Source organism: Aphelocoma coerulescens, chromosome 2 (genome assembly GCF_041296385.1).
Source record: "Aphelocoma coerulescens isolate FSJ_1873_10779 chromosome 2, UR_Acoe_1.0, whole genome shotgun sequence".
NCBI classification, from domain to species: Eukaryota; Metazoa; Chordata; class Aves; order Passeriformes; family Corvidae; genus Aphelocoma; species Aphelocoma coerulescens.
This window is the reverse complement of record NC_091015.1, coordinates 132,776,109-132,802,051: the sequence shown is the minus strand read 5'-3', so window position 1 is coordinate 132,802,051 and position 25,943 is coordinate 132,776,109. Positions and strand designations below refer to the sequence as shown.

The 25,943-nt window shown below is 41.6% G+C and overlaps 1 protein-coding gene across 2 annotated transcripts in view; it reads right to left on the bottom strand.

The window, feature by feature from the left end:
* SGK3 (serum/glucocorticoid regulated kinase family member 3) overlaps window positions 1-15,325 on the bottom strand; it is a 56,167-nt gene extending 40,842 nt beyond the window's left edge. Inside the window, exon 1 of one of the 2 annotated variants that reach the window (XM_069004893.1) lies at window positions 15,120-15,325. The gene's annotated coding sequence lies outside the window, so the exon portion shown is untranslated. The remainder of the gene's footprint in view (window positions 1-15,119) is intronic. The other variant, XM_069004894.1, reaches the window with a different exon arrangement.
* Between the last annotated feature and the right edge of the window lie 10,618 nt (window positions 15,326-25,943).

Here is a 25,943-nt window from a genome sequence, read left to right as displayed (position 1 = left end):
CATTTTCTCATTTTCAGTCCTGGGTCAGTGTTTGAAGGGTACATGTGGGTCTGAACTACTAAGTCAGTTTCAGCAAAGATTTATATAAAGATATGTGGGGTATGCCCAGCCCCTGCCCTGGAGGGACCCCACACCAGCAGCCATAAAGATACATGAGCAGTACTTCATGTAAAGATGCATCTAGTCCTCTTATACCAGGTAAAACCAATACAACAAGAAGCAGGTACAGATGATCCACTTCTGGACTCCACTAAACTAATTTTTTTTCTTTAACTTACCTTTCTTTTTATAATATGGCAATCTAGCAGAAGCCAGTTAATGGAATATTGTACATCTAAGTATGGAGCATAAGCAACAATTAAATAAATCCCTCTAATCTCAATACTAATTCAAGACCTCTGTTCCATTATGCAGCTTTAAAAAGGAACATAGCAGATTTAGTATTTCAGGTCAACAATTTTTTGATATTAGGTATTGTGGTGTTGGAGGGTAGGGACCACATGGAACAAGGAAAGCTGTTGCAGGTTACAGCATGGAACATGACTACTAGGGAGGAGAAATTATCACAAAATTGTATCTGTTGACATTTAGCTTTGATGTACATACAGCCACTTTAAAAGGGACAGTAAGAACTAGATTATTTAAAAGACGCGGTATTTTCTTGAAATCATTGTTCAAATTACTCAAATGTTTCATAAGAAAATGCTCCTGCACACAATCCAAGCTACTCTTGGATCTATCAGGGGTAAGTCTTATTCCAACTACAGTTTTCTCCAGCAATGCTGTACAATTTAAAGTAGTTTTTGAAGATGACAGTACAATTTTCAGCTTGCACAAGAACACAAAAAAGCAAAATGTCAGAGTTTTCTAATTACATGACAATCTTTGTGTCAACCTGGTTCACTAAATGTTTTTATAAATCTTTGAATTAAAGAAAAAAATTTGTTCTAGAAAGAAGATAAAAGATTCTGTAAAGCCATGAGAACTCATGATGTTCATCTCCTCAACTGAAGCTCTTGATAAATACATTATTACTGCATTAGTACTAAAATATGGGATATGTGTGGAACCTGTGTAACATTCAAGAAGCTACCAACAATCAACCTCTGTTTGGTTGCAATTGCAGAGGTGATGAGGATCTCCTAACTGGAATATGCACCTTGCTAGTGGATGCTAACAGGAGTGGTGTTGGAGGATGGTACTAATATCTCTCACTCTTGGATCGTCTGAAGCACATCCCATGCAAGCACTCAAAAATCTCTGTGTCACAGCAGCTCTGTTTCCCCTCAGGTCTGGGATGAGTCACTAGCAGTTTGCTACACCAAATTGCTTCCGATTCAAATGTACTTTTCATTTATATAAAAAGTGTTGCGGTAACAGCCCTTCAAAATACCCACTTGAGAAATAATGTTTCATTGTTCACCTTTACATAACTGTGGTTCTCCCAGGCCTACGCTGCTCTTTTTTTTTGATTTGTTTGTCACCAGTTTATGCCTACCTGAAAGCAGTTGTTGCCACACCAGAACCACAGGGACACTCGCCTGCTGCTGCAGTCACCTCCCCTGGGGAGCCTGGGGTGGCAGGCAATGTCCAGCCAAGGGATCCTCACCACACACCTCTGCTAAAATAAAGCTGGGGTAATTGTGGATATTTTCATCCTTCACCCATCTACCTCCACTGATTGATTTAGAAGCGTGTCCAAAGTCAGAAAATATAACCACTGTTTATTTCTCACTCTTACAGGAATAATGACTAATTTCGAGAAGAGAAACGCAGAAGTAATCAGGATTCTTTTAAAGTCACAGTAAGGAAATTGGCTGTTTCTACTGCTGACTCCTATTTCCAGCATTCCTATAGGCATAATTGCTCAATGAAGTTTTTCATACAGACTTTATTGCATGCATTGTGAACTGTCCTGGTTTCAGCTGGGATAGAGTTAATTTTCTTTCTATTAGTTGGTACAATGCTGTGTTTTGGATGCAGTATGAGAGTAGTGTTGATAATACATTGATGTTTAGTCGTTGCTAAGCAGTGTTTACCCTAAGTCAAGGGCTTTTCAGGCTCTCATCCTCTGCCACTGAGCAGGTGCACAAGAAGCTGGGAGGGACCACAGCTGGACAGCTGACCCAAACTGGTCAAAAGGATATTCCATACCTTAGAACTTCATACCAATTGCTGCTCAGGGATGGGCTGGGCACTGGGGGATGGTGAGCAATTGTATTGTCCATCACTTCTTTCTCTTGGGTTTTATTCCTCTCTTTCCATTTCCTCCTTTTTCATTATTATTGTATTTTATTTTATTTCAATTCTTAAACTTTTCTTACCTCAACCCGTGGGTTTTACCTTTCTCCAATTCTCCCCCACATCCTACCAGGGCAGGGGGAGTGAGCAAGGGGCTGCATGGTACTCGGTTGCCAGCTGGGGTTAAACTGTAACATGAACCTGCACAGTTAAACTACTACTACATTTTCAAATCTGGTTTATGGGAAGGATGTCTCAAGTCACACAAGCCAGAGCAATTTATGGGATAAAAGAGAGGCAGTAGAACTTTTATCAGCTAACAAAAGGACCAGTGGTTGAGTGAGACAAAAAGCAAACAAATAAAACATAAAAAAAACACCAAAGAAAAAGACATTTTGGACGTTCCACATAAAAGAAAATTTGAAAGCAGTAATATGCCTGCCATGGCGGACAGGTAGAGCCAGACTATACCTGTATGGCTGCTAGAATTGTGGGAGTATGGAAACAAGGTGTTGGGATTACTTATTTAATTTACATGGGATTATATTAAATTTTGTTTTATTGCGTGTCCAGGAAAGTTGAGAGGAGAGGCCACAAATTCCTGTAGCGCCTGAAAGGAGAGAGGAAAACATGCATAACTCACACTCTTTTACTTTGTAACTAAAATAATAATTATTATTTTGAGATTTTCTTTTGTAAAGAAATAAACTACCCAGCAAAAAGCAAACATATATGGGGGGGGAGGGGTCAAATTTACTACAAAAGTAAGTAAATCAGATACTAACAAAAAATTATTTCAGAGAAGAATTGTCAGTATCTTCTGAACACATAAATTGTGGAATTTGTCTTATATTTTAGCCAGATCCTTTTCTTTTCAAAGTGTGGCAGCACATGTAACAGCCTTAATTCAGAGGAAGTGTTGAACTGACAGGCTTCCCGCAGCAGGGTGAGTGCCTTTTTCACTCACCCTGGATGTGAAGCAAGTCAATGCCTTTAGCATCTTTGATGTCACCAAGGGTGAATATGCAAAGGTTCAGTTCTCTCTCGGGAGTGGAATGCAGTACAGCATTCCCCTTTCAAAACAGCAAGGGGAGGCATTTCAGTTAATTGCTGCGGACACCCAGGTCAAACAGCCGTTCGTTCTGATGGAGTGGTTCAGCTAAAATGTTCTACTGTCATTGCTGCAACGAGTCAAGGAAATAAATCCATGGTTGGAGGAGTCTGGATCCAGCATCTGACCTTTCTACAGTATCAACAACTTGTGAAACAAAATCTGGATCATCCCACAAATTGGCTGAGGTTACAGACCAGAAATGGAGACTGGATGATCTTTAAGGTCCCTTCCAATCCAAACTATTCTGTTATTCTGTAAATCTGAAAGGATGCACTCTCCTTAGGTTTTAAATTGATGTTTCCCACTATGGTAGATCCATTGTCACTGTGCACAATGACAGACAACAAGCACAATGACAGTCGTCAGAATCTGAAGCCATGCAAGAACAAGCCATTTGCACTGACAGGGCTAATCAGTTTAAACAAAAACAAAGCCATTAAAAACCACCTACCAGCACCAGGGTTATTTGTTTGATATCTCAAATCTACATATCAAACAGTTAGCAACTTAGAAGTAAAAACCAAAAAGCCTGAATGGGGAATCTACTACCATGTGGTATCTTGATAGTCACATGGTATAAGGAGCAAAGGCCTGTGAATTGACAGCACTTTAGTTCAGTTTAGACTTAAACATCTTCTATTTCAAAATCAGATTTTTTTTTTATTTTAAAAAAGGCAGAAGATCCTTTAGATTTGCTTCTAGACAAATGGAAAGCAACCAGTTCAGAAGAAAAGTCGACTAAACCTTATTAAATGGGAGGTGGGGGACCCCAAGAAGGTAACAAAGAGAATGTGAAAACAAGAGACACTAAGAGGGGAGACAAGAAAGAAGTAGCAATTTCTCTACAAAACAACACGATAATCTGAGCTTGTGCCCTGTAAAAATAAACAGCAGAAGTAGCACAAGATTTATTTGTCAAGACAGACACAGAATGTGAAAACATAGTCAAATTGCTAGCAATAAATATAAAATCTGCAGAAGTACATAATTAAAAGAATCAGCATACTTAAGGTAGAATTAGAATGAAAAAAAAAAAAAAAGACTAGCAACAAAAAGAAATCCTTATTATCAATATGTTTATAGCTTAAGAGCAAGAAAAACCTCCTGGCCCTAGTCAACACAGAGAAAAGCTGATGAGAGATGACATCCAGTAGACTATCATGTTTAGGACATCAGTCTTCACCAACAGGGTCAAGTGCAAGCAGTGACTGGCATAAAAAATAGTAATGACAGGTAAGATTTCAGGAGGAACAGGAGAGAGACAGAGCATGTGAATGGAAGTGTGTGCACGTGTGCACAGTGGAAAAAAACCCAAGTAAACAAACCAAAGCAACAAAAAACAACAGGTAAGAATATTAAAGACCCAGTGAGTCAGTTTAACTTCAAATTCCTGTGGAAAACAATCCAAAACAGATCAATTAGCAGCACCTGGAAGATAATCCAAAGTAATAGCCAAAAGAGATTTGTTAAATTACATTGCTAAGTTCCTCTGACAACCTTGCAGGGAGGTAGGAGAGAAATCACAGACATCACACCTTCCCTTTAGAAAAGCTTTGAAACTGCCTTTAGGTATTTTAACAACCAGGCTACAGATGCAGGAAGAATAAATATTAATTCTGGATGTGAGAAACAAAGGTTAAATGTATCATTGTCAGGACAGAGGTAGTGATCTGGAAGGATGGAGTGAAATGTAGTGGGTTATGTACAAGATACAGGCAGGAAATGTCTAATATGGAAATACAGGATGGAAAACAAGGCCTCAGACTACAGCAGGTCACAAGAGACAAATGTCATGCTGTTCTAAGAAACACAGACATTGCTATGAGATATAAAATAAAAGTGTTGGGAGTGGAAAGCCTGAGCAAAATCTGCTGAACTCAAAAAAGTCCTTCTACTTCACTCTGTGTCTGAATACCTAGGAAAGATGTGGTCCTACCTGAGAAGGTCTAGGGAACAGAAATTTGAATGAAAACTGGTCTAGAAAATGTGACTTACAGGGAAGTGGATGGACAAGCTAGTGTGGGGTGGGGTAGGGGGAACCCACCTGAGGGATGGCTGTTACCTTGGAAGACTACTTCAAAGAGAAGGGCATTGCCTCTTCAGGACAAGTTCTAATGAGCTTAAAATGAGCACAGAAAAGGTTCAGGTTAAACACTGGAGGAGGGGAGACAAGAACATGAAAAATATATTGGAAGGGTAATGAAGCAATGGAAGAGATTTCACCAGGAAAGAGCTTTAAAAACAGCTGAAGCAAACACTTCTTCATAAAACACAGATTGCATCTTTGGGGCAGAGACTACTTGAGACTGAGACCTTATAGCTGGGAGCAATGGTTGAGGAATGCAAAAATGGCAAACCAGAAGTGAGGAGAAGGAAAAGTGGTTTTGAAACCCAGAGAGAAGCACTGAGGGAAGTCAGGTGACAGGCAGGAAACTGGGAAAAACAAAGATGAAAAATGAGACTGCCATTTGCAGGGAGAGTCATTTCAGAGGGGTGTTACACTTTCATGAGCAATGAGTTAACAAGGCTGCACCTGAAGTCAAGAGAAAAGGCAGGCTCCAGGTGCTTGGATCTACTCTTGCTGCAGTTTTTGTTTCAAATGTCTACCTTAACAAGTAATGCAGTGCAAGAAAAGCACATCCACAGAGAGATGCTGAATATGCAGCCCCCACATGACCCATGTTGGCACAGCAGAATTTCTACGTTTTGCTTCAACCCAGCTTTAGCCTGGTCCTGTGGGCAGGACACCGGCCCCATGTTCAGTAGTGCTCCTGAAGAACATCTTCCAGTCTTACTTCATCTCTAGGGAATCCAGCTCGTGTTCCCCAAGATCCCCCAGCAAAGTGAACCACAAGGGATGTTCTCCAAAGGCACACTCCTGAACTGAACTAATACTGTAACAGAGACTCATCTTAAGCTAAACCAGAGGAATCCAGGGACCAGCCGTGGCATCCACGTGGCAGAGACCAAAGCAGGACACACCAGCCACAGCAGACCAGAACAACACTGCTTTCCTCCACTGTTAGATTGATCTAAATGCTGTGCAGCAACAAGCATGACTGGAGTGACAGCGTTCAGTGTCTGGACACCAGGCACTGACTGATTTGAGACAACATATTGACCATTTTAACTGACATCTGATGTGACATATGGACATCTGCGGTAGATCTGTAAATACACTGGAACAACTATCACAATATTTTAACTTAAGAACTGCAACTGCTTTAAAATAACATTGCTAATAATCTGTCTTATTTTTCTTTCTTTCTTTTCTTTAAATGAGGACCTATGTCTAGGGACTTTCTGACTTATAAATTAAAACAGCAAAACCAAAACAAAGGGCCAAGCACCCAAGTCCTCAATCTTTTCAAGCTGCCGTGTCATAGAGCAGTAACCAAGACAAAGAATGTTCCAGTTTCTCCTTGCCAGTTCCTAACATCAACATATTTTCATTTAATGTACTTTCTTTCCTAAAGAAGTGTCAAATTGTGCATGTTTCTGTGTGTCCCTGTCTAGATTCTGAGCTGCAAGGCTGTCCTCTGTTCCTTATGCTCTGTAGCTTCTGAAATATTCAGCCCCTTCAGATTCCTTGTCAAGGACTGTTTTGTTTCTTACTCTGTGCACATCATGCATCCAACATGGTTCCCTGAATAATTATCCAGGATTTGACTGGGTGGTTGATGATCAAATTTCTTTGAGGTCATTTCAAGTGATGCTCCTATGTAAAACAGTAAACTGATTTTTGCACGCATTGGCAAGTTTGCAGTTTAATTTCTGAGCAAAACCCGTAAGTGTTACGAGATTCCTCCTTCTACCTCTATTTCAATTCTTTGTAAATAAATACACATTGTATGTGTAAAACCCCACAAACAATCTAAACTAATGTCAACAAATACAATTAAAACATTCGCACAGAAATTCGAGATACCTTTTAATACATGAAAGAAGCTACAGAAATCTGGTTTTACTCCCAGATAATTAAACAAGGGGGGAAATGGCTGAGGGCATAAAACATAAGAATATCTTAACTGAGGATCCGAGCCAGCTCGTGTTGCAGAGCTGTGTTTGCGAGACAGGCATTATTTACACGTTCTGCTGTTTAAGGCGTTTATGAATTTCTAACGTCAATTCACATAAAATATGCCTAAACACCCAGATGCTATGACCAAAATCAAATTAATCATAATTCTGAAGTTCATCTTAACTGGTGAGGTTAAGCTTCTAGTTAAATTTACATTGCTGTCTTGGATGTGTAAATTAACATCCAAGCAGCAAAATTTACTTTTAATTGGCTTGGACCGTAGATGAACTCTTTACTTTTTAGTCTGCCTTCTGATTTTAATTGGGTGGAAAGATACTGTAAATATTTTCTTCTTTCTCACCCCTTCTTCCCAAGTTTTTTTATAAACAAGTGAGGTATTGTTTAGCTGCTATGCTCTAGACCCCACACGCCCCAAAGCAAAACAGAGAAAAAGTATGTGTTCAGATTGCTACAGTGCAGGTTTTTATACATTTTTTGATCACACACCAGCAAAAAACTTGCCTTCCTCCAAACAAATTGATCAGTGCAACTTATAGTGCCTTCTTAGCTTTGCTTCTCATCATCTGTAAGGAGAGAAGAGTAGGCTTGGAAACTTTGGCAAAGGCACCTAAACAGACTTGCTCAGCAGTCTCCAAGCCTCTGGTCAACAGCTCTGTGCTGTTCAAAGCCCAAGTACAAGTGCATCACTGTTCTCCCATTTAAATGTAGAATAATTCTAGGATTCATGGCAATGCCAGCTTAAACTTAGCTCTAAAGAAACCCTTTGTTTTCAAATAAATCAGTGCCTGGTTTTAGATAATTCTATAAAGAATCCTATTCATCCACCACATAACCTATTAGTTAACATGAAAAGAGCACCAAAGAGGCAGCCAACCTTCAAAAAATTCTGAAGAAAAGTGAAGTTAAACCCATCTATCTGGCATATGCCTTTACAGTTACATATAATGTGTGTGGGCACATACACAAGATGTAAAACCTCATTGGAAACAGCACAGTTCATTCTTGATACAAACAATTTACACCAAGAAACCTGAAAAATTTGTAGCACAGCGGCCATATTCTCTCACCAGAGCACAGTAATTGTCTTGTTTTCTGTTACTGCTGCAAGTGTCACATTATTTTCAAGAGACACAACGAAGGGACAGTTTTGGGGTTCCCTGACAGAGAAACCTCATCTGTTGTCTATCAGGGCTCTGAAAACCGAAGGATAGCAGGAAAGAGGTGTTAGTCCCAACAACTCCAAAGACAACAGATATTCTCTTATCAAAGCCTGATTTGGGAGGGTGAAATTTAGATATTAAGATGCTGCTTAACCATTTCCACGCTAGTCTGAAAAATCCATGACCCCTCTTAAAGAGCAATTGATGAAAACAAGTTAGTTATTTACAAGATATTTATCAAGAGTACCGGGAGATTAAATTAACAGCATTACATTCATTTATTGCTTCAATGAAACAGGAGGGCCTAGTATTTGAAAAAAAAAAAAAAAAAAAATCAGGAGGCTAATTGGATAATTGGATTCTAGGCTACCAGTATCCACTATGACTCCAAATAACCCCCTTCTGCTTCACTTCTTACCTCTCATAAAACATTACTATATACTCCTTAATGCTGTATGCTCTTTTTATTTACCTTTTTATGAAAACATGGCTTCGTTTCCCCCCCCCCCCCACTTTAATATATTCAAGATGCACCACTACTACTGCAGCGAGGAAGCAGAAGTCTCCTAGTTCTTTGATGCACTTGTCTTCAAGGCATTTGACAGTCTGGGTACTTTTGCCAGGTAGCTTTTATTTCTGAATTGTCCTAAGCTTTCTCTGTTTTGTAGTTTTTGCAGCATTCCAAACTTGCAGACTTAATGCATCTTGCTTTTGCAAGGTATGGTTAAGTCCCATCCAAAGGGAGTACAGGAGTTATTTTCTTCTTTAATTACCTCCTGTCCCTCTTCTGTGCTCTTCCCAGCATTAAAGCAAAACACATACCATAAACTGGAAATTCCACCATGGTTGAGTAAAAGCATTCATTTTCTGAATGCTCAGTCCTTACTTATTTACTAAACTTAGTATAAAATATATTTTAGGGTTTGATAGTGATCCCAGTTCATAAATACCTAACACTAGGATTTACAAACAAAAAAAAAAGTCTAAACCTAAACTATTGTAATATAAACACACAGTAGTTCAGAGTCATGCAGACCACATACACTTGCATCCTAACACATGCATCCAACATTCCTCCACTTCGGCAGGAACTACACAGGGTATGGAAGAAGCCAAAACACAGAAGTCATGGGTTGCAGCACATTCTCTAGGTGAGCTGGAGGCAACTGGACTTACTTAGCCTTGAGAAGAGGCTTGAGGGGCACCAAACAACAGCCTCCCAATGTCTTCGAGGTGGTTACCAAGACAGACTGGCTGGTGCAGAGCAGTGCATTGCATGAGAAGGAAAATCCCCACACACAGGGTGCTCAGGGGGGCTGTGGAGCCTCTGTCTTTGGGGGTTTTCAAAACCCAGGCAAACAAAGCCCTGCACAGCCCTGTCTGAATTGAGGGTGAGGAGTTAACTCAAGGTGGTGAGTTAACCCACCACATTCCAAGGCTCCTTCTAACCAGAGTAACAGCATGATTTAAGATGTTTAGCCCTGAGCAGCACCTACCCCTTCAGCCTATCTTCCTAGCTGAATCCAGAAATGTCATCGTAATGCAATATAATATACAACACCACAGGACAGTAATCTTCACAAGTGCCCTTTTTCTCATTAAAATACCAATTTGAGCACACATTACTGATGCAAAGCTCTGAAATAGCTATCAAGATAGCTCCTGAAAAATAGAACTGTGTTTCCAACTCATGCCTTGATTTAACAGCAAAGTTACAAGGTCTCAATAAATGGCACACAGTTTGCATATATTTAGATATCAGATTTTGCATCCCGTATTATATTGATAAATAGTTGGGATTGACTTCAGTTGCATGGATCTTCGATAAACACTCAAATATGGGGTGTAACTCCGTGGGGCACAGCAAATCTATTCTGATGCACCTGCTGCATTAGCAACATTGAGTCCAGGATCAGAGGCAAAGCTTTCCTTGGCCTGATGTCTGTTCCAAACTATTTTGCAATTAACAATACAGTGAAGATGTTTTAAATAGTTCTTTTTCCTTGGTTATTTCACAACAGTGAACAAGAGATGGAGAAGTACCACTGACAGAAAACTAATCCCATGGGCTGGAAGAGACAGCAGCAGCAAAGCAGCATGATGGTGCCTCATAAGGTGATGGAAACATGTAGGTCCTGCTTCTCAGCAGAGGCAAAGGATCAGAAGCTGGTACCTCTTTGGTTTACTCCAAGAGAAACATAACAGTCTGTAAAGCTATGCAACTTCTGCACTGGCAGTATTTTGCAATAGTATTTGGCAAGGCACTCAGCACTAGCAGCTTGCCAGTTGCCCTCACAGTTTCAAACAAGGCTGCCAAGAAGTAAGACGTGACATCTCTTTGAATAAAGGAGCTGTGAAATAAATTTAGACATCAATCTTGCTTACCCACAATCCCCCAACCCCCAGGTGCTTTCCTGCCATAAACCACAGAAAGACTAGTTGCAAAGCAAAGCATTTCAAATATAAGGGAATAAGGAAGTTTCCTCTCCTCCTCAGATGATGCTCACAGGGTGTCTGAGAAACTGGAGTGAAAAGGTCATATGAAGATAAAACCTTACTTCTTCCTTTGCTGAAGAGTAGGGAGAAAGAATCCTAACACTGATAAGAGTGAGGCAATGGAGTTACAGGTCAGGACACAAACACACAAAACGGTGGCATGGAACACATAAAACGCCACCTAAAACCTGAATAGTACAAAACTGGCAGGGTGACACCTATTGCCATGCAGATACACTGTGTGAAAGTGGTGGCCCAGGATGGAGATTCCTGCACTGGAAATGGGACTTTCTGGAAGGAAACACTGGACACTTTCCCCACTTCAGCTTGCAGGCTTGAACTTCTAAACTGGAACTACAAACAGCTGTCACCACCCACTCCAGATCTCTGAGCCTGTTCTTCTCCTGGGCCCAGCTCTCTCCTAGAGAAATTAGTCAAGTGTTGATCCTCTCTTGAAACATAGAGGATGTCATGGAAATGCTCACCTCTGATAATCATCATCAGCAAGCAACCACCAGCTCCCAGCCCTCCTCCCAGTAGGACACAAACTGCTGTGACTGAGTCAAGGTTCTGGGGCTCCCTCATGCCAGCCCTGGGCAACCTTCTGCATCTTCCAAAAGACGGCCCAGGCTGCACACAAGGAGCGAAGTGTGCCCTTCTGCTCACCTCCTTCAGCCTATTCAACAGCTGCAGAGGTGAGAGATGTGGGTTTGAACCCCTGGGGCACAGGGACCAGGAGCCCTGGTTTCAACTACCAGAACACAGTCTACTGCTTAGACAAACCCTGCCACCAGCAGCTCCCAGGGAAAGGTAAGTGCTGGCTCCTCCTCCCACAGCGTTCTCAAAAGGAAACACACAACTGCATTTCGAGACAGAACCGATGCCGTCAGCGTGTGTGTTTACAACGTGCTTGCCAGGTGCCCTACTTTCTTCATCTCCTAAGGGCTTTGATGCTCAACTACAGCAGCTCTAGATAAGGCGCTTAAGAACTTTCTGCTCAAGGAGGGAGATCCAATATTTTTGAGACACTTTCAGAGTCAGGCAGACTCAGTGTTAGGTGGTTTGGAAGACTTGGGGGAATAAATTCTGTTTGAGAATTAGGAATGCAAGCAGGAACCTGATTAACATATTTTAAAATGTTCTTACAGCACGCGGAAGCCCTTCGGTTCTACTTTGGAAAGTGTGTTTGCTTTGTAGGACATTTTAGCATATGGATACTACTTAAACTAGAACAAAATGAATCCTTCAATTCAAATACTCATAGATCTAACTTCAAATAAAAACAACATATTGCTTTACTATGGCTCAGTCTATATATGTACATACATTATTTACAGTAGTTTCTAGTTCCTTGGTCTATGGAAAAAAAAAATCATAGCAGAATAAGTTTCAATGACTTAGGGATGTCCAAAAATGAAGTCATAAAACCAACCAATACTAACTTTCCTTTTGGGAAGCACCCATTCCTTCAAAATAACATTCTTCTAAATGACAACTTAGGCAGCCAAAACAAAAAAATAATTTGGAACTGCAAATATGTGTCATCTGAGCTCTATTTCCAAGCAGAAATGCAGGGCATTTGTGTATAAAATGGCTTGTAGCCATGGGACAAAAAAGACCTAGTTACTTGCATGAAAATTATAAAACTGAAACCATCTGGAAAATTATCTGGGATATAGAGAGGATAACCCAGGAGAGAACCGATTCATGGATGTGGCCGAAGGATCACAGCTTATTAGAAGCTTATCCTGTATGGATGGGATGGAAAATAAGATTTGACATACCCTCTTATACAGTGATGATTAACATGAACCTGCAATTAGCATGCATGGCATTTTAGATTGACAGATGATTTCCATCATAAATGCTAGATCCCAAGAGAAACAAGAGATGCTTTGCATCTAGTTTTATTTGCTAATACCCGGGTCATTTTATTTAATATACTTTATTTTTGGCCCTCAGCATACCCTACTGAAATATTTTGTTGCTGGGTCAAGTCAGCTTTGGAGGCTTGCAGCTATTCCAGCTAGCTAGGCTGAAGCAATTCTGCATATTAAAAACCACCAATCACTATTTTAAACACATGCCATTACAGTCAAATTATCCACCTACTTGTGGATTGACTTTAAACAAGTCAAAAAATGAACAGAGTAGTGATTTTAAAGTGCTCACATCTTAACATTTGAACTACTAGCTCCCTGCAATACATTATTTTATAAGCAGAGTGGACTAGGAACTGCCCAACTACTGTCCCCCCATAAGTCCTTTGAAGACTTCTGTTCAATGAGACTTGAACATCCAGCTTTGTCAGGCTTCTTAGAAAGATACCTGTCCTTTGAGAATGAGAATGCACACAGTGATAATAAAAAGCAACAACTCCTATGGGTTATTGATTATCAGGATGAAGGTCCCCTCAGAACAACATAACCAGTGAATTACAAGTCTTGCAGCACTCTGGATGCAGCCCATGTATTCACCAGTCCGCATAACTTTCCTTACCCTCAGGAAATGTTTAATCCTCTTTGAAGATTACAATAGATACTGAATTTATTAGATTAGCATGAAAGAAATTAAATAGAAGGGCTGTCAACATCTATTATGAATATCCAGTATAACTGTCAATGCTATTTCAATGCTTAGAGCACATAATAAAGAGGCTGTAGCACTTACTGGAGAGGAATACAGAGATCACTAACTGTTTTTTTGCTGCCAACTAGTGCACATTTCTGCTCTTCATACAATCTCAAAAATTAAGGGAAAGAGCCTGACAGAATTCAGATTTAAAAAAAGGCTTTGCAGGAGCATGTAAGTCTCAGCGAGGGGAAGCCGAGGAGCTCTGACCAATGCTCACAAAAGCACTGAGGCAGACATTCTGTAAATAAAAAAGTCATGCAGGTGAATGCTATGGGATACTCCTTCAAGCTCGACCAGTTCTCTCCTTAATTGAAATCCTTTAAGTCTGCGTCAGAATTTTACCTTCCCATAAAAGATCTGTGCAGGAAGCACCAATACTTTGTGACTTCTGCACAGGAGAAGTCTGCTCCAACCTACTGCCTCCAACCTTCTCTCATGCCGAAGGTGTTTAAACCAGTAAAGAAGCAATTCCAGCCCTTGCCTCTCTGGCACAGAGACCACCAGAAAGAGGGACTGCAGATCCAAACCGAATTCACTGCTTTTCCTCTGAAAAGCACAAAGCAAAGCAAACCAGGGTCTCCTCAGCCTGCTGGGGCAGAGGAAAAGGACTCTCTGGAAAAGGGCTCTTTCATCTGCTCTAAATGTAAACGCCCAGCCATTCTTTACCTCTTCAATGTCTGATTCCAGCATAGCTTTACTGTCTTTATGGAATTAAGCAGTGGAACTGAAATAAGAGTTTGGTGGTGTCCGTAATTGCAACCCAGAAATCAAACCCTCCCATACCGAGCCAGCCGTGCAAAATAAAGCATAGTACGTAAAACTACATATACTTGCAGTAATCCATAAAAACATTAGGGCAAGAGTACTAGCAGGAGCCAGAAGCACTGCTGGAGAAGGGTGGGAATAAAAAAAAAAAAAAAAAAAAGTATATATATACAGAAGAGAGGAGAATGTGAAACACCAAATGACTTTAAAACTTCTTTGCAAATATAATATCTAAAATTATAGCGGCGGGGACGGGGGGGGGGGGGGGGGGGGAGCAGAAGTTTCTCCATGTTTATTTGTTTATTCGCCTGCGAGCACTTTGCCCCCTGTCCGCGAGGGGATCCCTGCCGCTGGAGCCGCACGTCCGCGCGGAGCAGCGCTTTCCTGCGGGAACACTCAGCCGCCCCGGCCCCCGCCGCAGGAGCCTGGCGAGGCCCGCACCGAACACGCTCCACGGGAAAGCCGGCGGTGCAGGCAAAGCACGCAGGCGTTTTCGGGCTGCAACAAAAGGGAAGCGAAACGTCCCCGAGTCCCGTGTCCCCGAGTCCCGTGTCCCCGAGTGAGTCCCGTGTCCCCGCGGCCGCTGAACCTCCGCGGCTCCGGACGGCCCCGCTCTACCACGGCCGTGGGAAGGGGTACGAGCCCTGGACGGCTGCACCCCGTGTACCTGCCTCCCTCCGTCCCTCCGCCGGCCGGGGCTGCCCGTCCGTCCGTCCGTCCGCTCGCCCGCCCGCTCGAGCTGCCGCTTCCTCCTCCCTGCCGCGTCAGCCGCGCTCCTCCTGCCGCGGCCGCGGGATGACGGGCTCCCCTCGCGGGGCTGCGCCCACCCCGGGGCGGCCACGGGCCACCGCCGCTCCCCGCCAGCGCAGGCGGGGCCGCTGTCGCTGTCGGTGCCGCTGTCGGTGCCGCCCCCGCCGCCGGCCCGCCCCGAGCAGCGCCCCCCGGGCGGCGGCAGCCGCGGGGTCAGGCGGGGACGCGCAGCCGGCCCTGCTCCTGCCCGGGGCCCCGCGGCTGCAGCTGCCCGAGGGACCCGCAGAGCCTGCGGCTGCCGGCTAGCGCGGGATGTGCGATCCAGGGACGGATTACGGCGATCCTCCCCCTAAACCGGCGGATAATCCAGGGCGACGCCGTCATCCCCACATGCAGCACGCAGCGGGCGCGCAGGCTGCGCCTCGGGAGCGGGTTCCAAGAGCTGACGGTGCTGCCAGGCCGCTGGCGGGGACCGTGTCCCATCGGGTCCGCTCCTTCTGCTGCAGAGCTGTCACACCCTGGCACAGAAGGCGACGATGGTTTTCGATGCCGATATTTTATCCACTTGGGCAACAAAAGTATGTCAATAGGGCTGGATGGAGGAGAGGGACATCGGAGACATCAGCTAGGGTACAGAAGCATCCTCCCCACTCTGTCCTGTAGGCATTATTTTGCCTTTTTCTCAATAATCACCTAAAGTGCTCACTTCTCACAGCAGGATGTGGTAAAAATAGTTATCAGTTTGTTTCAAGCAACACTTGTTATCTCTCTTTTGGCTGCTTTTCTATGCTTCCTGGCACACTTTCTTGTCCACAAACTACCACAGGATGCAGCACAGCAAAACTCACCTCACCCTTAATTTGTGCAATCCTGCCTCAAAGCACTTCTGTCTATAAGATTCATGGTTCTGGGTATGGCCTACTGAGGTCCCCAGGTGGCACAACTTAGGAGATAGTACCAGCTTGGAGGCTTCACAAAACAAAGAATTTCCAGGAAGGCCTCAGGGAGAGGATGTGAGATGAGAGAGATTGTTCCAAGCACAGTCAGGGCATAGGTGAATTTTTTGAGTGGCAATAAGAGGAAGGGAAGAGACTCCTAAGGACAACAACAGCTCTTGCATCCTGAGATGCAGGAAACAAAACAGAGACTATAGTATGGGCAAAAGTGAATCTCAGAGAATGAGCTCAATATGATGGTCTGGTGTAGTTAATCTGTTGTCATAGTACATCTTAAAACAATGATCCCTAAATTACCATGTCCCCTCAATATAGTTTGGATAATTCCATCCTTCCCAGCTTTTAATTAAGCAAAGGAGTGAGATGAAAAAGTAAAGCTAAAAGCCACATCTTTGAGGAGAGGTAGGTATAAGCAATTCTTGCCAAGATGGTTGTGTTTTCATGCAAACTTCCTCTCTTCATTCAGGGATTTTGCTAACATATTTTTAGTAGGAATACTCTTTTAATCTATCATTATGCCTAGTCACTTGACTGCACCTAAAATTCACTTCTAGTCTTCACCTTTTCTTCAGCCTACCACCACTCACTGGAATTGTACACTCAAGCTGCTACAGCAATTGCTGTTATGTCAAACATTTCTTTCTGACAGCTTCTTTAAAACTGTGCTGATAGTTCAAAATATGAACTCCGAAAATTGCCAGATTATTTATATCATTTGAAATAGAATGTTGAAGTATATTTAAACATCATGGGAACTACTGACCTGTAAACCTCATCTCTCTGCCTGGGAAGATCATGGAACAGATCCTCCTAGAGATTATGCTATGTCATATGGAGGATAGGGAGGTGATTCAGGACAGCCAACATGGCGTCACCAAGGGCAAGTCCTGCCTGACCAATCCAGTGGCAATATACAGTGGAGTGACTAAAGCAGTGGACAAGGGAAGAGCTACAGATGTCATTTGTCTGGACTTCTGTAAGGCCTTTGATACAGCCCCAACAACATCCTACTCTCTAAACTGGAGAGATACAAATTTCATATGTGAACTGTCTACTGGATGAGAAATTGGTTGGATGATTGCATCCAGAGGGTAGTGGTAAATGGCTCAATGTCCAGGTAAAGATCAGGGACAAATGATGTCCCTCAGGTATCCATACTGGGACCAATGCTCTTCAATGTCTTCACCAATGACATATACAAAAGGGATCAAGTGCACTCTCAGTAAATTTGCAGATGACACCAAGCCAAGTGGTGCTGTTGACAGGCCTGAAGGACAGGACACCATTCAGAGGGACCTGGACATGCTCCAGAGGTGGGCCCACGGGAACCTCATGAGGTTCTGCAAGGCCAAGTGCAAGACACTATACCTGGGGCAACCCCTGGTATCAATACAAGTTGGGGGATGAATGGATAGAGAACAGACATGTGGAGAAGGACTTGGGGTGGATGAAAAGCTGGATGTGACCTGGCAATATGTTCTTGTGGTTCAGAAATCTGACTGTATACTGGGCTGCATCAAAAGCTGTGTGGCCAGCAGGTTGAGGGAGGGGATTCTGCTCCTTTCTTTGGTGTGATAAGACCCCACCTGAAGTGCTGCATCCAGCTCTGGGGTCCCCAACACAGGAAGGACATGGACCTGTTGGAACAAGTCTTTGTCCAGACAGAGTAGGTCCATGAAGGTGCTCAGAGGGCTAGAGCACCTCTCCTATGAAGACAGGCTGAGAGCTGGGGTTGTTCAACCTGGAGAAGAGAAGGCTCCAGGGAGACCTTATAGCACCTTTCAGTACCTAAAGGGGACCTACAAGGGAGCTGAAGAGGGACTTTTTACAAGGGCATGAAGTGATAGGGCAGGGGATAATGGCTTTAGATAGACAGAGGGTAGGTTTAGATATAAGGAAGAGAAATTTTACAGTGCGGGTGGTAAAACACTGGAACAGGCTGCCTATGAGTGGTAGACTCCCCATGCATAGAAACATTCAAGTTCAGGTTGGATGGGGATTTAAGCAATCTGACTGGGCTCAAGATGTCCCTGCTCATTGCATCTGGGTCGGACTACATGGCCCTTAGAGGTCCCTTCCAACCTGAACTACGATTCTGTGTTTTTGTGAACATCGTAACCTTGTTTCTCATAAGGCTTGCATATGTTCAACATTATGTACACGTGGGTGTCCTTGATCCATCTTGCATGTGTAATTATTTAGAATAAAATCACACAGAAAACTATTTTCAGGACAACTTCCAAAAGGCAAATCTCCAGACCAAAAGGTTATGCAGTTTGACCCATTGAAGAGACCCACCCCTGTTACACAGAAGTAATGCTAAAAAGTGATGAGTGATTCTTGCTATATTATTACTTGGGAGAAAGGGTTTGATTAACACAACTAAACATTTCCTGTAAGGCCTAGATTTTCAGGAATTAATTTGTCAGTATTAGAACCCTATTTCTGCATTGGATTAAATTAGTAGAGACAGGACAGAATAATAGATGTAACCATTCCCTCCCAAAGAACATGAATGAGGAAAAAGTCTTGAAAGGTCTTCTCCCATATCAGGACAAAACTAAAAATAGAACAAAAAATGTTCTTTCCCCTCCCTAGGAAGGAAAAATCTGTTTAACCCCAAAGTAACCTACAACCTGATGTATCATCTCAACATACTTGAGCTTCTTAAACACTGGATAAAGTGCCAACAGAATTCCTACTTCCAAAGCTCTAACCAGGTATACTTGTATTGTTTATTTCTTATCAGAAATTAAAAATTGTAAAAAGCATCCATCTTAAGTGAAATATACCTTAGTTAACTAACAATAACAAGCAACTCTTTCTAGAGTTTTCCTACCACTTAAAAGAACACAGAGATTGCACAAAGGAACACAAAAGGTCAGCTGTAAACAGCATATTTTATCAGCTGAGGAAGTCTGAAGCACTCGAAGTCTCTTCTAGTCCGTTTTGTATATGTGTGTGCAAATACACTACAAATCCTTCTTTGACTTGATATATTTCATTTTTTCCTGCTTCACATACATTTTGGCACAAACTAGGCAGCTTGAGAAAGACATGGTCCTCTTGCAGGTGATGGGTTGCCACATTGACAGACTGGGGAAAAGTTTCCAGTCTAGACCACAATGTGCAGATGCAACCCTGGCCCTGCCATGGCTTTGCTGTGGTGGTGGAGTTCCTGAGCAGCTACAAGTTCATGCTCTTTCCAAGTTTATTTCTCTCTACCAAAGACTCTTCTGTTGCTAGTCAGGCTATTGCACTCCTGTACAGACACAGCAGAAAACCTAAATATCAAAGAGAATCTTAACCACCTCCACTTCAATGAAAGCAGAGTTCATCTGCGGTAAAAGCCTCTTAAAAAAAAAAAAAAAAAGAATAAGTTACTTGCCACTACAGTCAGCCTTTTCTTCCATCTTAGTTTTCCTATAAGAATGGCACATTTTCCTCTTGCTCTGGTATTCCGTGGCGAGGACAAAAGTACATCCTCAACATCCCTAAAGCTATGTCCTGCATACTAGGAAGCACTAAACTTAGAAAATCTTTAAAAGGTCAGTCTCAGGCCGGCTGCTGAGCAAACAAAGCTAATAGATGTGCCTCATTTGTTCCCTCATGTCTGCTCCATTGTTTGTTTTCTTCTCTTATGCATATCCTTCCAGACGGGTTGATTTGTTTAACTACACGCAGGTCAGTGTGCGAACAGCACATCTAAAAGCACCAGCAACACAGAAAGAGAAAACAGAAAAAACAGATGATGATGATGGCGTTCTGCTTTTAAAGCATAACAAAACTCCCTTCAATATCAACAGTCTGGTGCACAGCTGAGGTCAGAGTAAACCCTTTGTGCACTAACTGTGTAGTTGTGGAGATGATGCATTCTCATCTTACTATAAGAGGCCAAACAAAGGGGAGAAACATCTTTTGTGAGGTCACCATGACTTGTGCCTTCTTGCTATACTTTTATTCTCTCTGTTGCTTCACCTATTTGCATATCTCCGCCTTTCTTCCCTTTGCACTTCTTTCCCCATAGCAACTCTGCCTTCATGCATCCTACTTCTGCCTCCTCCCACATGAAGAAGCCACGTTAATAGCACGGGCTGAACTTCAGAGGGGAAATTGCAAAGACAAATGGTTGTTAGCTGATGTAGGCTTGTAGCAAGCTCTCTAGCACTATAGGGTATGAGCCAAAGTAGGGATGAAAGAAATAGAGATAGACTAAGGGTAAGTGGAATAAAAGAAGTTTAAAAAGTTTTAAAATAGAGAGCAGAAAGTTATATAAGGTGACCTTTTACCTAGGCTTGTCTGTTCAGCAGACCTGACAGTACATGCTCAGGCTAGTTAGGTCCCCCACAACCACATACTAATCAGGAAATAAATCAATGATTACGTATCATGAGAAAGGCTTGTTGTGACATGGATTCATCTGCCACTGAATCCATGTTCATGAAGAGGTTCCTATCTTCAAGCACATAAATTCCCATTTTTTCAGAGCAAGTTCCTGGAGGAATGATAAAGTTCATCTTCAGGAGGCTACGTAACAGCTCATATTTCTAATTAGCATAGAGATTTACAAGACACAAGTATTGAAAATGCTTTCCTCAAATAAGGTAGCATAACACACATTTTATTCAACATTTGAAACATGGACTACAGCAATTAAGATGAAAACTTAACACAAATATTAAATAAAAAGAAACTTAAACGCTTTATTGCATTCCTGGAACTTAGTTACCAAATTACATCTGGGGATCCCTACCTCTTGTTGCGCCTTCAAGGAAAAATCATCTTCTCCAAAGCATTGCCATTAGGCTTTTACATCAACACCCAAGTCACAACATGTACAGAGGAGATCACTCTTCTCATAGCCACCACTTTAAGTTGGTTATATTTCCTGCACTGTTGCATGCTTTGAGTTTCATACTTTAGTTTGTACTTATCAGTGTCATGAGTAAATCTAGATCGGATTTTTGCAGAATTGGAGTTCATGGACAGATATTCAGATGAGTGTAAATAGACGTTTCCTTAGTTGTTATAAAATAATAGACATTTGCTGTTTGATCCTGAGACATGATGAGCACTGGTGGACAATGTTGCCGAGTTTGTGGATGATATTTCAGGACATGTAAGCACTGTTGCTTTGCCCCTAACTAGGAGCAGCTTTCAAGTGAGTAAGTACAGTTCTTTCCCTGGAATGGTGAGAGATACACAATTAAGCATCATATCCGCTGTCTAGGTAGGTAGAAACCACACTTTATTTTCTTTCCCTTCTTCCAAAGCCAAAATTTGTTATTCCTCAATCATATCCTCTTACTCAATTGTTGTGACATATTGTGTTGCTATTTAATGCTGTAGTGTGTTCTCTGTAAAGTTCAAAGTTAATTACAGCAGAAGGTTCACTGCCCTTCTGCTTTTGTTACTGAATGCGCTGTAAGACTCATCCCATTCACACCACAAGCCTGTTAAATTTTTGCATACAAAGCAGAGCCCATGTTTTGCATTCAGGATCCCTGCTGCTGTGAACTATTTGAACATTTGAAACATCAGTGACGTTGGCTACAGCATCTAAACGTCAACCTCTGCAAGCGCAATTAACTAAAATAATGCAAGACAGTATAGTCTTCAAATCTGTAATAAGCTCTTTACAAACTATTTTTAAATTTAAAATGGTTTTTAAATTTGAAACATTTTATTTTAAATATATTAAATAACCATTCTCAAACATTCAGCCAAGAACTATAAGCTATTTGTCTACAAAAAGACAAGAAAAAAGGGCAGTATGATATGTATTGCAAGGGTGAAACATAATTCTTATATCAAGATACCTCCAAACAGAAATCCGAAGAATACAACAAACAGAATATGAGAGGACATATAGTCATCTTACTCAATGCAAACTGTAATAGTTAAGCAGATGACAAATTAGAGACCCTAAGTGAAGCCCTAAGTCTACTTTTGCTTCTTAACATAGTTGTATAAAAGAGAATTGGGATTAAATCTTAGTGGTATAGGGGGAAAAAAAAGTGTAATGTGATATAACATTTTAAGTTTCCAAGAAGATTAAATTGAATTAACTTACCAAAGTTTCAGTGCAAGAAAATATCCCACTGAGAAAACGGATTTATTTAATGAAGTGGTTTTTTGTTTCTTCTCCCTTCTCTTTTCTGTCCCAGCTGTGGTTACCATTTTGGGGAACAAGAAAGTCCCTGCCTCATATGTTTCCCATGAGTTATCAGGAAGCAGCTTTCACAGATATAAAACCTACCACAAATTCATGGAGATGTTCTTATCTGTATTAATATCGGAGTTAGGGTCTAAAACCTGTAACAGAAAAGAGTAAGCCCTTTGAGTGGGCAAGATTACAAGACTGTAAGGAAGCTGTAATCCATTTCTAAATGAAGTGGAGGGGTTACTAAAGTTTGTATATGTGAATTCTTTTATATATGTGTCAGCTGGAAGTGTTGTTACTTAATGCTCACTCATCATTAACAGGCACTCTCTCCAGCTCTGCTGATAGTGAGAGTACAACTTAAAAATGAAATAAAATTTTTGTTTTCCCTCAGTTTTATTGTTCTGATTTCTCGTTTTTACTGTCTTCTGTTCTGTGAACTTTTCTGTCCTGTAATGCAATACAAATGCAACCAGATGAAAGAAATGGATGACATCTCTACTGTAGGGCAAAATGGGAAAGAACTGAATAACTCATCTTCTTTTTTTTTTTTTTTTTAGATCTTGCACACAGACATAAGCATAGTGAAATTTAGTGGGCATATGTAACTGAACTGTGCAAGTGAGTAAGAGATATCTACTAAACCCTGGGGTCTTCAGTGTGCTGTAACTCTACTCTAAAAGCAGCCAGTTTTTAATCAACTCTTGCAGAGCTCCAGCAGGAAGGACACAACAAATGTCCTGGGTGTTCTGACCCATAGTCCATGGATCTGCTGTCAGTAGAGCGTGTTTCAAACACCAGTAGCTGTCTGCATCTGAAGTAGCTTATATGATGGTGGCAACTGCTGGAAGTTTATGAGAAATCCTTTGGCACACATGATAGGAGATGGCTGCTTACAAAAAGTCTGTTTGGGAAGAGTCTGGAGTCCTAGGGAGCGACTGAGGCACAATAATTAAAGTAGGGATTAGATAAACCTAAATCAATATTAAACCAGAGGTAAAAAGGCCATGTTCTCCACTTCAGAGAATTTTCAGATCCTATCTGTTCCTAAAGGTTTATTTGTCTTTTACTACACCTAGACTTGAAAGACAATGTTTTGGGTGCAGTTACGTATCATCTAGTTTCTTCTCTATCTTATTCTGGCAACTGTAGTAGGTTTACCTGTGGAAGGATTTCTTTGAGGGGTCTGGTATTGTGCAACGAGGAAGAGGGATTGTTGGGATTCCCTTTCTGAGGAGCTGGTGTTTCCCACTCTGCCAGAGGCTGCTTAGGTGTTCCCCCATACCAGAGGTTCCATGTGTGTTTCTTTCTCCCCACAATAGAGAGAGCCAGTGAAGTGCTTTGGAAGAGCTGAGTTGGGAATGCTCTTGGGAGGGGTAACAGCTTCAGTCAAATATTCTTTGATCTGTAGGTTACTATAACACTAGCTAAACCTTTCAGCTCTGCTAACCCACATACAAGAAGGTAATTGCTCAGTCTCTTTTTCTCAAATTCTCATTTTGCTTTTTTTCTACTTTTCAACATAGCATGTTTTTGTTTGTCTTTGTCAGGAGCATTTGCCCAAATTTCACCTTGAGCGCTAGGCTGGCTACTCCTGGTATAAACAGGAGGTGAACAAAGCTTAACCATCAGAGGAGGTGTGGATTTATCAATCATATTCACAAACAGAAAGCTAGGAAAGGGTTGTGAGTAGACCAGACTATTTTTCATGAACACATATTATCTCTAACATATTTTTCTCATTTTCTCTATTTCTGTATCATGATTCTTTACTGAGATCTTGACTCTTACTCCCAGTTTGTGTATTACCTGCCTCAGTTACCTAGCTCTTGCATGCTTACATGAGGACATCCATTCTTTCTCTCAATCTTTTTTTTTCCTAGATCATGATTATTTTTTTGTTCATTTAGCTTGGAATTTTCCCTCTTGGTTCTCATGTTTCTTGAAATGAGGCGCTAACAGTCACTGTGCTTGCTGCAAGTTGCCATGTTGTATCCTTTTGTATCCACATGCTCATTCTCTGAATCGTTTAAAAAGCTTTGCTTTTTCATAACAGCATGACGTGGCTGACTCACAATCAGTTTGTGATTCACTGTATGCCCTGATCCTTTCTGAAAAATGTTTCCAATAAATGTACTCCTTTATCTTGTGATTTTAAGCGAGAATAAAACATTATATATGCTGACTTCTAATCCTATTTATTTCACTAGCTTGTCAAGAGAATTTTGAACTGTACATTTCTCCCTCAAAGTGCTTGAAACTCTTTCCAGCTTGGTGTTTCCCACAAGTTTGATAAGAATAATCTTGCATGTAATTAATGAACAGACTGGGGACAGATGCCTGCATAACCTCATTTTGATATGCTTTTACAGTTTGGTAGTGACCAGCTGCTCTGCATATGCTGTGGTTACGTAAGTTTGCTATAATCGTGGCTTTTCTATCTAGCACAGCAGTATCAGATCAGTACATTTTCTGCCAGCTTGATTGTAAAGTGTAATGAGAGAGGATACCAAAACTCACGAATGCCAAGATCATACAGCTATCACTTCTGTATGTGCTCTGCCCTCACTGAAGGAAAATAGGTGACCATATTGGGCTGGCATTGTCAACCATTCCTAACAGAAATAATGCACTTGCAGTGTTATCCTTATATCCCCTTAATTACATCTTACTTTCTGCTTTGGCATGATTGGAATTTTTTTTTTTTTTTCCCCATCCTGCTTTCTGTTTGGTAACTTGATTTAGTGGGGGGTTTTTGCCATGGGTTTTTTTGAGTTTTGGGGTCAAGGTCATTGTTTAACCAAAGTGATTTTTCTACACTTTACTATTCCTTGAATCGAGATGGTTTGGGCACATGTAACGCCAGATTTTTTTCTGAATGATTTTTGATTTTTACTTCCTTCTCATGCAGTATTATCTGGAAATGTGGAGAGTTCCAAAGATGCTTTATTAAAGTTGTCTTTCTTTCACTGTCTTGTTATTTCACCAAGTTGTGCAACTGGTTTGATACTTTAGTTTACTCATCTAGATTTGCTCAGATTCAAATCTAAAAAGCCTTCCCGACAGGATGCCTGACATAGTCTATATTGACAGACTCTCTCTCAAACTCTACCTGTGAATGAGCTTCCTCCTGCTGTACCTGCAGATAGCTCTTAATTTGAGTAGTGAGCTTGACCTTAGTATGATTTTATTTGAAATCCTCCCCTTAAAATTTTATCTCCTCAATCATCCTTATGCAGTGCTCTGTAGTAAAGTCATACCATAAGGAAGATCCTTCCTCTGCAGTTACTTGATCCAATTGCCTGATGAGTTCCGGACCTCAGAACAGGCACTCGTGTTCTCAATGTGCAAATCACGGTGGCCTGTCATTCTCCAGCACAAAATATTCTTGGAGACCAGCATCTGTCTTGTGAACCACCCTACCATGCTTGCTATGCAAATGAAATATCAGTGCATAAGCAAAGCTCGTCCTGCTTATTTGCTGTGATGTGCAATCACGTAGGATGCTCAGCAGCTGGACCCGCTGTTTTTCGTTACCTGGTTAGTCAGATAAAAGGCAGTAGAGGGACAAAGTAGTGTTGCCTTACAGCACTAATGCATCATCCGTGCAGCGCGGCACTTC